Raw genomic sequence first — 11,624 nt, 5'->3', positions numbered from 1 at the left:
ACGTTAGATTTGAATTAAAAGTAAGTATCTGGCTGAAAAGCATATAATATTTATTCGAGGATCAAGGTGTGTTATCCAACACGATGAGCAGCACTGGTAAGTGAGAGAAACGGCGCGATCTGAATAATTGGCAGACGAACTAAACAAGTACGTGATGCATGATGAAAAATATTCAAAGATAAGAGCAGAACAAACCAGTCAGGGCAAAACGAGAACGCTCTTTGAAGTACTGGAGAGTGAAAAATTACTTTTATTATGTTGGAACCTACCAGTATGGGTGGTCTAATGTGACCTATATCCTGTGGTTCTCGGTAACAGGTGGTGGCAGTTGGAAGTACAAGCCTCCTGATTCTGATTCCAAAGCAGCAACCAGACATAAAAGTAAGTATTACCAGAGCTCTTTGTGGCTTAAACCTTTATATTTGAACTTGCCAGAAAATCTTCTGAATAACACTCTGCTTTACCTTTTGTTATCAAATTAATCCCAGGTTTAGCTTTTTGTAATATGTGTAATGCATAGGTGATTTAATATACTACTTTCTTGTCTTTATATACTTTTTGAAGCATTGCTGGGCAATTGGTCGCACTGGGCCTTGTAGGTCTCTGCAATGATGGGAATAAGGCAAAGCAATCTCGAATCACGAGCAGAGACATTTATTGGTGATTAACCAAGCAGCCAGTACAAGAGTATGCTGGTCAAAGAGGCAGCAGTATTGGAAACATCCTGTTGCTAGATTTTTCACAAAGTATAGTGATATAAATGTACATTCAACTTTAAAAATGAAAGTAAAAGAATACTGTGGAAATGCAAAATTATAGTTTGTGAAAAGGGTCCATATCTTAACATACTTAAGTAACCCTGTTAAAAGACTAATTAGGTAAATGAGAAATATGTAAAAAATAATAATAATAATTGCCAGGTTAAGCTACTATTTTTGAAAATTCCTTTTTAGGGATTTTTTTAGAGACCTGGCTAAGACTGTACACACAAAATGAGAGTGTTGTATTTTAATATTTTTAAGTTTGTTCTTGTAAGCTGTGGAGGTGCTTAGCGTAAGGGTGAAAAAGTTCCCCATGCAGATTTTACTCATTTTCAAACTAAAGAACAGAAAGCTGCTTGTTGTGTGAGCTGTGCTTTACGCATCGCTGTGATATTGACAGTAGAAAATAGACCTCTTTTGCCAACAAAATTCCGCTGACATTTTAATAATCTGACCACAACTTAATACAGACTGATATCAATTTAACTTTTACTGTTCTGTGGGCATTTACTGCTAAAGTAATAACTTTTGTCTTTTTGTAGATTGGAGTGACATGATTCTTAAGTATAAAGCATCAGTCGCTGATAAATGTAAGGTTGCCACAGAGCGTAATCTTCCATGTGTGGATCTGGCCACACGTTATACTGAACCAGTGATAATTCAGAGGAGCAAAGAGCAAACTGAGAAATACTATCGTGAACGTGAGGTCTGCATGTGCTTCTGGATCAAAACCATCATCTCAAATGTTATCAAATGACAAGTATCACGGCATCAATATAGACCAGCTGTTCAGTCCTGACTGTGATGGAAACAAACCAAAAACTGTGATTCTCAGTGGTGATTCTGGAAGAGGGAAATCCTTCACTTTACAGAAGATCATGTTGGACTGGGCATCTGGAGAACTTTACTCTGAAAACTTTGATGCAGTTTTTCTTCTCAAGTGTGAAGAGGTGAAGTGTATTTATGATGAGATGAGTTTAATTGAGCTCTTGAGCTGGAGCTGCAGTTTAACATCAGGTCAGATCTCACAGATATTGGAGTTAACACCGGAGAACGTCCTCATCCTCATTGATGGAATTGATGAGTATGTATCTCATCACCCCAGTCATTTAATGTCACTACTTACCAGTTCATCCGATAGAGCCCGACCTGTGGACATTCTTAAGAGTGTGTCAAAGGGAATCTTGCTGCCTGAGTCATTCATGTTTATCACCACAAGATCTATAGCTGCTGATGCACTGATGAATATCCTCAAGGGTCCTCAGCGTTTGACTGAGATTATGGGCTTCTCTGAGAGAGGGGTGCAGGAGTACTTCCAGAAGTTCTTTCAGGATGAGAAACTCTTTAGGAAAATATATGAGAGTCTGAAGTCAAATGAAAGCCTCCTGACTGCCTGCTCTGTGCCTTTACTGTGTTGGATGGTCTGTTTTTGTCTGAAGAAACACTTTACAGATGATGATCATGTGATGAGAGAACTAAAGACAACCACCTCCATATATGTGCACTTTGTGTCCACTCTACTGGAGCAACATTACCAGAGTCAGTCTGTCCTCACCATGCTGAGGAGTCTGGGTCTGCGGGCAGAAGATGGGATGAATAAGCGAGAAGGTCTTTTTGTAGAGACCAGTTTGACTGCAACTGGCTTAAATCCTGCTACTAATGTGTTCTTGTATAAAGATAGTTTGGAAAGAAAACACAGACAGGTACCAGTGTTTAAGTTTATGCATCTCAGCTTTCAGGACTTCTTCACGGGTCTTTATTATGTTTTACTGGATAAAGAACAGTCCTGTTGTAAAGTAACAGAGCTATTGAACTCACTCAAATCAAAGGGTATAATTCATAGGCCTTCTCCAGAAAGAAGATCAAATCCAATCCCTTCAGTCATGATGTTTCTCTGTGGTCTCTTAAATGAGAAGGCGAGCAGCTCACTCTTTGAAATGATCAAGTGGGCTGTTCCCCACACAATAACACTGAAGGAAAAACTGCTGGAAAGTGTTTCTACAATGAGAAGACAGCATGGATGTGAACTGTTTGCTCTCCACTGTCTGTATGAGCTTCATGATGAGCAGTTTGTGAGGAGAGCTTTAGGAGATTGGGTATCCATGGATCTGTCTAACATTTCCCTGAGGAGCACAGACTGTTGGGTGCTGCGGTACTGTCTTCAGTGCTGTCCACACATCAGATACCTGAACCTCATGTACTGTGATTTAACAGCTGAGAAACTCAAGATTTTTCAGCCAGCACTCTGTATGTGTGAGACTCTGAGGTCAGTGTGTTTGTATGGAGAAACACTTGTAAACACTTATAAAATGTGATCTACAATATTAGACAGATACTTTACCTCTGATAGAATGGCAAGGTTTGTTTACATTGCAATTGTTTAAAAACTTTACATTTATGAATTATACATTTATGATATTTGCAAATATAATTTTTTGTTTAAAGATAATATTTTTAAATTACATTAATGATAAAAAAACTTTCAAAACTGAAATATGAAGTTAACTTGAGTATAATATAAAAGGGTGTTTTTAAAAAATATATTTCACACTCATATTTGTCATTGACTCATATATCCTGTTTAGGTTGTCAGTGGAGCACCTGTCAGAAGTTGGAGATTTGATCCAGATTCTCGGTGAATCAAAAAGAAAGAGAGAGCTGAAGTAATTTTTAAAAGACAACATCATACCTCCAATACAGTAAAATGAAATATCAAACCAGTCATTTGAACATAAGTTGTCTCTTCTTTGTACTTGCTAGAGTTCAGGAGGATGAGAACAGTGCCGAGAGTCCCAGATGGTCACTTAACCTGTCAATCACTCGTGAAGATGTCTTGTAAGAAACTTTTACACATACATTGTAATCTTTCTTGTAAAGAATAATTTATAGAATAATTATATAGTCTTGTAAAGAACAAAATAGGTTCCAGAACACAACATAAATCATTCATATGGAGTGTATGGTGCTGTTATCAAATATTTCTCTGTGTTTTTGTCTGTTTCAGGTTGTCTTTGAGCTCCTCAGAAAAGAATCCATCATTTCCAGCTATCTTAAACATCAGTCTTACATGTCCACAGTCAAAGATATCCAGTACTGACTGGACACTTTTCTTACAGAAACTCAGCAAGGCAGCAAAAGTAGCAGAAGAGTAAGAAAAATACTCATTTTGCCACTGCTCTATTTATATCATCAGTAGATTTACTGTTCTCCTTACGTGCACCAACCATTTACATCCTTTGCAGTTCTCCAGCTCTTGATGAGCATGTCAGTTTGCTGCTGTCTTCATTTCACTCTATGGCTTTGAAGACATTGGATCTAAAGCTGGTCAGTCTGAATGAAAGCGGGGCTTCTGGGATAATTTCCTTTGTCCAGACCTGCACCAGTCTACAGCAGCTCAGGTAAGACCATTTACTGTGTTGCCAGTGGTGTTTTGGTCTGTTCGTCAGACAACGGGGAGGCTTGAATCTCCAGTGAACCAAGGGTGAACTCTTTAAAACAATAAGCTGCATTTCTACAATGCAGAAAAGGCTCACCTTAGTATTTTGCCTTGTTTCTAGTCAAAATATCAAAAAAAAAAAAAAAAGAATAATTAAGATGCATTTACTAGATAAGCAAAATAAGATATTTAGTCTCATTTTCAAAGGAGAAAAACAAAATTAAGTCAATTTTGTGTAAAATTATCTGCTAGTGGGCTAAGTAAAATGCTCTTGTTTTAAGAATATTTAACTTTCCCCACTGTCAGATAATTTGACTTGTTTCCAGGAGAAAAAAAAACTAAATTAAGTACATTTTGCCTAAAACAAGACTAAATCTCTTATGTCATTTTGCTTATTAATGCATCATAATTTAAGAATTTTTAGATATTTTGACTAGAAACAAGACAAAAATACTAAGGTAAGCCTTTTTTTGCAGTGTACATTATAGATTGTATTTTTTTAATAATAATAAATAGTAGTTTAGTTACAATAATAAAATAGAGAAGAGATGATGCCAACTCTACTAAGAACCTCTGGTGAAGCCAGCGCTGAAACAACATATAGCACGTTTTTGCTACAAGTTTGATTGCAACACATAATCATTACTGTTAATAGTGTTCATTGTCTGTTTGATTACACCATTACTGATTTTAACATACATCTACACCATATGTACATCAACTTGACATACAGTAGTCACCACTAGTAAGCTACTAAATATATTGTAGTATTGTAGTAACCTAAATTTTCTGTACAACTCCTTTGCAACGATTTGTATCATGAAAAGTGCTATACAAATATACTTGAAATGAATTGAATTGAATTAAATATGTGGTGCAGGCTAAATGAACAGAACTGACCTCAACTCTCTAATTATGTTATTGTGAAGGCGTTTTGCTCATATTGGTATTTGTGTATCATCAATATTGCAGTGTCTGTGCTGGTGTGCTGTCACAGGAGGGACTCATGTTGCTGAAGAAATCACTGACAGATCCACCCTGCACTGTGATCATTGAAGGGTATGTATAAACTCAACAGCTGTCCATTGGATATTCTTAGTTTGAGGATGCTCTTTTTATTTTAACCAAGTTAAAACCACAAAACAAATAAGTTAGTTAAGATACAGTGTGCATATACATTATGATTCATTCATTCATCTAAAAATTAGACCCATTAGGTCCACTGAAATAATTTATAAATGTTTATCAAGATGTTTTAGCTAATAAAGGTAATCTTTATTTAAATTTGTTTTTCTCTTTAATAAATGAGAATTACCCTCATGTTTTGGGTTAAACATTAGGTTCCAAATTCTGGATTTTAATAGTATGGATGTAGAGTCTCACTTTAGAGAGGTACCATTAAAATACAGTCACCATTATGGATATGCACAAAAACTATCTTTTTTAAAATTATATTTGTTTTTTGTTTGTTTGTTTACATTTTTGCTCGGTGAAAGTATGAACAAAACCTTTCAAAAGCTTCAAAGTGAAAGTTGATATATTTTGCATCTTTTTATTTATCCTGTTTTCCTCCATCTTTGTTAATAAGGAAGTGCAGTAAACCTATTGACCAGTGCAAAGAACAGGACTGCAGTCACAGCCGTTATGACGAAGTGAAAATTCATTTAAAACCGAGAGTTTTGAAAGAGCTGAAGAAGTGAGGTCATCTTATCATTTTGTATGTTTTCCTTTTATACATTTATCATCTCATTTATCATCATGATCATCTCTGCTCGCTAGGTTGACCATCTCTGAGTCTGAACCGTCTGGACTGAATCTGCACCCGCTCCCAGTGTGTCAGTCTTGTGTTCACATTGGTGATTCTGATCAGTGGGTTGAGGTGGAGCCGTTAGCCTGTACAGATGAAGGAGGGTCAGAGTTCAGGATCAGCACTCCGGCGGGTCGATTCGAGTGCTGCAGGACCAGAATGCGATGGGTTTGTGCTGGTGATGTTACTCTCCAGTACCGTGCAGTGGATGGATGTTTCCTCAGTGCAGAGCTGGAGAGGCGCATTGGTCCTGTGTTTGATCTGAAAATGATCTCAGGAAAACTGGAGGAGGCCCATCTACCTCATTCTGCCTGTTTAGCAAAGTCAGACCCCTCTCTCAAAGATGCTGTAAAAGTCCTCAGCATCAAAGATGAGGTAGTAATCTTGGAATCAGTGGAGTTGAGTCGTTTTCATGCCAAAATACTTCAACCATCCTTTTGGCCTACTGCAGTGATTAAAGAAAAAGGCCTCCCTGTTGAACTACATTTAGATCTTCTTATCTTCATGACAAATGAAGATCCTCTTATTCTCCATGTCTACTTTGTTCCACTGTTTGATACTTTTTCAAAAGAAAAAATAGAGCAGGAAGAAACAGCAAATAATCCTCATGTCCTTGAGATTGACCACCCCAGCCGTAGCATGACAATTCAACTGGACACAGCACATGTTCTTAAAGTATCTGGTGCCACTGTACTTCCTGAAGAGGGGATTACATTTTTAAGCAGTATTCACCCAGTCTTCTTCAAAATCAAACAAGACATAGATGGGGATATACAGTTGACCCTCATCAAAGAGAAGCACGAAATGTTTGTGTGGAAAACAATCATTTGGAAAGACAAACTTAATCAGAAAAAAGAAGAAATGAGAGATTTAATGGTCAGGTATGTTACACATGATATATTTGATTCTGAAATCACATATACACTGTAAAAAATAACCTATAGAATCTACTCAATAAAATTAAGGTAACAATTTGCACTCAGTTTGATTGGGTAGATTCTATCCTATATATTTGAGTAAATAATACCTACATTTAACAGCTACGACTAACTAAAAAAAAGTAGGTAAAGTCTAAGTAATATTTTTGAATACTAATTAGCTATAAAGATTGAGTAATATTAACTCTATTTTAGTAGGCAACAGTTCATCTACTAAATTATTATTTATAATAATTAGCCAATATAAATAATTTAACATTATTTATTCCGGAAAGGTTGAATTTACCTAAAAAAATGGTCAGACACAGGATATTGCATTTTACTTTTTATTAACCAAATAACAAACATTTCTTCTTTGAACAAATGAATTAATGCATGTTCAAAAGAATCCTCTTACAATCAATTTAAGTGAAATTCAACTTTATATCACTGATGTTACATAAAACCTCTTAAACGCTTCCCATTAAAAAAAAAAAAAATCAATGTCTTCATGCATGTCAGAATATGTGCTAAAAACAATAAATCTTAAATGCTGTCCCACATTTTGTCATTTCAAACTATATAAAAACTGGCTTGACGTCATTTGTTAAAACAATGGCTACAACACTTGAAAATGAGAGGCTGGGTCCTCCTGGATCATGCATCACCAACATCTTCATCATTTGATTTGTGAGTCCCTCAAGTTCATCCTCCTGTTAGAAAGAAAAACAAGAAGCATATAATTTATTTATTTTAACATTTGTTTAAGCATATTAACATGTTCCAGTAAAATTGTTTTCTTTGTGATTCTGCTAGCATGATGCCATTCTGAAGTTTTGTTGAGGTGTCTCTTTTATTAATTCTCACATGTAATTCGTAAAGAAAATTTAACTCCCCCTCAAGTTGTTTTGCAAATTATAAAACTTTTGTTAATCTTCAAAACACAAATGGCAATAGTTACATATTTCTATATATAATATTTCTATATTATTTTATTATTATATTTACATATAATAAATAAAATCTGAGAGATTTATGTCCCTCCACTGAGATTCTATTCACCCATAAATGAGACATTAAAAAGTTCATAAAGAGATTGTAAAATAAATCTATGTGAATTGAGTGGATTAATCCAAGTCTCATAAAGAGGCCTGATGAATTTATATGACGAACTTCATATATTGACCCAATAATAGGCTTTGTTTTCGTAAATGGAAGCTCAAACTTGTTTGCCTGACGAGTGAGAACCAATAAGGTTTGTTCTCATGCATCAAGCAAGTAGGGCTGAGCTTATTTTTATGTTGGCTGATGAATGTAAATGTATAAATAAAAGCCTAAATTAAATCTGTGCATCACTTAAAACGATTGTGCCTCTTCAGAAGACTTGGATTAATCTGCTCAAAGTATTTCTTTTTAATAATCTTTTCATGAACTTCTTGAAGCATGAAGAGATTTGGATGAGTAGACTTTCATTAGATGGACAGAAATCAGTCAGTATTCATTCAAAAATATATATTCATTTGTGTATTAAAGACTAACTAAAATATTATGGGTTTGGAACAACATGACATCAAGTAAATTTTCACTTTTGGGTGAATTATCCCCAAAATGTACTGCCTAACAAAATAAACATATAGTGAGTGTTTTAAACTGGACTGGTTGATCAGCTGAATCACAGTAATTGATATTAGAAATAAAACAATGGCATCTAGCCAACATTTTGTGTATCTGTTGGGATGCCTGGAGTTGATCATTAACATACCTGACAATCTTGAAAGAGCTCTTCTTGGTCTTCCCAAGGATACTCAATGAGGCAACATACACTGTCCTTTTTCCATAATACTCCGGAACTATAAAGAGATGGAATTTAGTTGTTAGAATTTAGTTTTCAAAAAGTTCATATTGCAATGTATCTGCAACCTCAAGATCACTTAAACACATAACTCAAAATGAATTGACAAAATATATAAAACTCAAGATAACATAAAATGAACATAAGATCACATAAGGAATATAAAATGCATTAAGCCTACATAATTCTATCTTTTGTTTTTGTCGGTTTCACAACAGCACACGCTAACCCGCACATTCATGGTAACCATTAGCTTGGGGACTTAACATTACTTGTAACGTGAGCTATAATACCAAGTGTACATAACACATTATTCACTGAGAGACAGTATAGTTAGTGTACACAGTACGGTTTGTTTACAACTTAGCATCACAAATGAAGCACATCACACGTAGACATACGAAGACGAACGCAAATATACTCACAAACGCATATTTTCGCCACTCTGTCTCTCACTCGCTCAACCACACACGAGATGCAGATTCGTTAAAGCCGTTTGCTCATTTTAGCCATATACATAAAACTAATGACAGGTAATATATTTGAATCACACATATATGTTTTTACTCACATTTACCGGTGCCATTTTTGGACAATGTTCTCAGTTTTCAAAGCTAGTTTGACCAACCACAAATTCTAACAGTCACTCTTTCATGACGGCTGTGGCGCCGACAACATAACACAGAATTGTGCCAGTACAAAATATTTCTGCTGCTCTTAACTTCAAACAAACATGTTAACATTTGTATTCATGATGATATCAGAATGTTTTAAATAAAACATACCTGTATTTCGACACATCACTGTCCCGCAGACGAGTATCCCGTGATTCCCTCCTGAACGTTGACGCATGCGCACTTTGTGGTGCTGAAGCACCAGTTATACCGAATATTTTTCGGTATATATTACTTAATTCTTTCGTGTTGCATTTATTACTGTAAACTAATAGGTAGTGAGGGTAGAATTTAGCCATTATTATATATTTTACTTGCTGACTAATATACTTAAGTAAAATCTAACTGTTTTTTATGGGTTGTATTTAATACCCCCCAGAGTAATTTTTTACAGTGTACTAGGGTTCTTCAAATTTTGTCTCGAAGGGCTAATTGCCCTGTAAAGTTTAGCTCCAACCCTAATCAAACACACAAACACAAATCAAGGTCTTCAGGATCTCTGGAAAGTCACAGATAAGTGAGTTTGATCAGGGTTTGAGATAAACTGCAGAAAGATCAGTTAGAAAGTGCGTTTGAGTTAAATGATTTCAGGAAGAGGAGACTCTTTGGTAACGCTTTAGATTACGGCCCGCAAAGAACTACGTAAGTAAACTGAATTTACGGTGTAAGTTTCTGTAATTATAATGTACCTATATATAACGAACATGTAGGTATAAGGGAAGAATATGTTAAATTTGTGTAATTAGGGGGTAACAAATCAGATATGTAACCTGCAAAGAACTACATAACTATACTGAACTTACGGTGTACGTTTCTGTAATTATAGTGTACCTATAAAGAACGTACATGTAGGTATAAGGGAAGAATGTGATAAATTTTGGGAAAAAATAAGGGGGTAACAACCCAGATATGCAACCTGCAAAGAACTACATAAGTATACTGAACTTACTGTGTATGTTTCTGTAATTATAGCGTACCTATTAAAGCACGTACGTGTAGGGAGAACATATGTTACATTTTGATAATTGGAATAACAACCAGATATTCGACCTGCAAAAACTGTAAGCAAACCTAAGTTACGGTGTTAACAGGTATCTCTATTACTTGCCAGGCATAAATCATACGTTTGGTGTATTTACACGTAAGCTTTTTTAAATTACTGGTAAAATACATTCTTGTTGCATGTAATTACAGGGTAAGTGCAGTGTGCGAATTATACCTTGACAATCGGGGGGGTCAGCTTTTTATAGTTGTTTTTGTACAAGCGTGTACAAAATAGATATTGTGTGCAAAACTAATATATATGCGATATGTTAAATACTAGACATGCAGTTTGCTTTTCCAACGAGCATTATCCAGGGTTCAACGCTAAGGATTTTTTCTACTGGCCCAATTGGGCCAGTGGTTCAGATTTTTACTTGCCCTGCCAAAATTTTCACTGGCCCAACCAACCAAAAAAAAAAAAAAAAAAAGTTAATAGTTATTTTTTAGCCACATTTTAAATAATGTGTCAAAAGCCAAATATAACTGTATATTTCCTTAAATACAGTTGACAATTTTAAAAAATTATAATTGTGATGTAACTAAATTTATGCACAACAGTATGTCCAGGTTGATGGTCCCAGATCAGCAGTTAACTATACATAAATGGAGGACTCCTATTAAAGGAATGTTGTTGCAAAGAAGAAAATTAAACAATATTAGTAAATAGAGTGTTATTAAGCAGAATTTATGTTAAAAGTTTTGTTTTTACGGTGGTCGTCCAAGATTTTTTTTACCTTTGTTTTTACCTTTTCATATGTTTAATTAGGCTCAGAGGTGCCATGAGTCCAATCAAATTCATAAATTCATGTTATACAATTTTGAATACAGATATCTGCCAGCAGATGGAGGCAAGAGACTGATTTAATTACTGAATCATATTATTCATTTGATTCGTTCGAACGGATGGTTCATTCGGGAATAAAGCAAGTGATTCTTAATGAATTGGAAATTGAATCATTTCACTAGATTCGTTTAAAAACTCATGTTCATTCATAAACGAAACACCGCTGTGTTTGAGTGGAGATGCGCAGCGGCTCAGTTGTGACTTGTTTCAGACTACTTTTGACGACGAAATAGAGCAAAATCAGGCAACAGTGTTATAGTCAGACAATGTAAGTCACTTAATAATAACT

At 35.2% G+C, this 11,624-nt stretch overlaps 1 pseudogene; it reads left to right on the top strand.

Annotated features, from left to right (window-relative positions):
- The first annotated feature begins 83 nt into the window (after positions 1-83).
- Positions 84-9,001, top strand: LOC141344461 (NACHT, LRR and PYD domains-containing protein 1 homolog; annotated as a pseudogene).
- Positions 9,002-11,624: the final 2,623 nt, after the last annotated feature.

The sequence above is a fragment of the Garra rufa genome, chromosome 10, assembly GCF_049309525.1.
Source record: "Garra rufa chromosome 10, GarRuf1.0, whole genome shotgun sequence".
NCBI classification, from domain to species: Eukaryota; Metazoa; Chordata; class Actinopteri; order Cypriniformes; family Cyprinidae; genus Garra; species Garra rufa.
The sequence above is the reverse complement of the archived record's forward strand: the minus strand, read 5'-3'. Positions and strand labels throughout refer to the sequence as shown.